Consider the following 1,545-nt stretch of genomic DNA (forward strand, 5'->3'; position numbering starts at 1 on the left):
TAAGTCTTGGAATCAGATATTTGTATATTTTCAATATCTTTATTTTATCAATTTATAATGTATTTTTAATGGTTAGAGACTACTTTGCATGATTTTTATTTTTTTAAATTTTCAATGTTTCTTTCATAGTCTTGAATATCTTGGTTAAAGTTCCATGTGCACTAGAGAGGAATATTTATTCTGTTATTGAATGGAGTGTTCTATAAATGTAAATTAGATAGTATTGTTATATCTTCTATGTTTTTGATGATTTCCTGACTTCTTATTTTATTACTGAGAAAGAAACATAAAGTCTACCATTATAATTTTGGCCTTATCTATTTCTCTTATTAGTTTTAAGTACTTGCCCCATATATTTTTTATTCCTCACCTGAGGATATGTGTATGGATTCAAGAGAGAGAGAAACATTGATGTGAGAGAAAAACATCAAGCATTGCTGTGCCCTGACAGGGATTCAAACCCACAAACTAGGCATGTTCCCTGACCAAGAATCCAACCTGTAACCTTTTCAGTATATGGGACAACACTCCGACCAATAGAACCACCTGACCAAGGCTATTTGCTTCATGTATTTTTAAGCACTGTTGCTAGATGCATACACATTTTAGATTTTATACCGTCTTGGTACATGGGTTCTTTACTGTTAAATAATATTCTTTATCTCTCAAACAATTGCTTTTCATGAAATCAGTGTTTTCTGATATCATTATAATTAGTTTTATTTTAGTTATTGCTTGAATGGTTTATTTTATACCATCTTTTCTCTTTTTATCTTTCTATGTCTTTATACTTACAGTGGATTTCTTGTAGTTAATATACAGTTAAGTCATTTGATTTAATTTAAATTAAAAAGTATGTACAATTTTAGTGGGTTTCTCATAAATACTATACAATTGGGTTATTTAGTTTATAATTCAATTGGACAATGCCTTTAATGATGTACTTATACTATTTATATTTAGTATAATCATCGATATTAGTAATAAAAATGAACCACCTTTCTAGTTATTTTTTATTCTTTGGTACTTCCTGATTTTCTGCTTTTTTTCATTGCTTTAAGAACTTTATGATTACACTTTTATCTCTACTATTAGCTTATCTTTTTTCCTAGGAAAATATTTTTTCCTGGGACTTTTTAAAAATAATTTTTATTGTTATTCTATGAGAGTTGTCCCAATTTTCCCCCCTTTGCCCTCCTCTACCCATCCCAATCCCCATTCCCTTCATTTCTGTTATTGCTTACTTTATTTATACGTTGAATTTTTTATAACGTACTTTCCTTGGTAGAAACCCTTCACCTATTAACATATCCACATTTTCCACTATTAATCATATTAATACAGTATATTAATTATGATTATTTTAAACTTCTTGTGTGATAGCGCCAACACCTGGGTCATACTGGAGCCTGATTTGTTGATGTCCTTGATATTATGTTGTTTTTTCTTATTTCTTTATATTTCTCATAATTTTTGTTTGAAAGCTAGACATCTTCCATTGAACAGTAGTATCTGCAGTAAGCAGATTTATGTCTGCAAATGAGC

Source organism: Pteronotus mesoamericanus, unplaced genomic scaffold (assembly GCF_021234165.1).
Source record: "Pteronotus mesoamericanus isolate MK-2021 breed Mesoamerican mustached bat unplaced genomic scaffold, CSHL_Meso_final contig_130, whole genome shotgun sequence".
NCBI classification, from domain to species: Eukaryota; Metazoa; Chordata; class Mammalia; order Chiroptera; family Mormoopidae; genus Pteronotus; species Pteronotus mesoamericanus.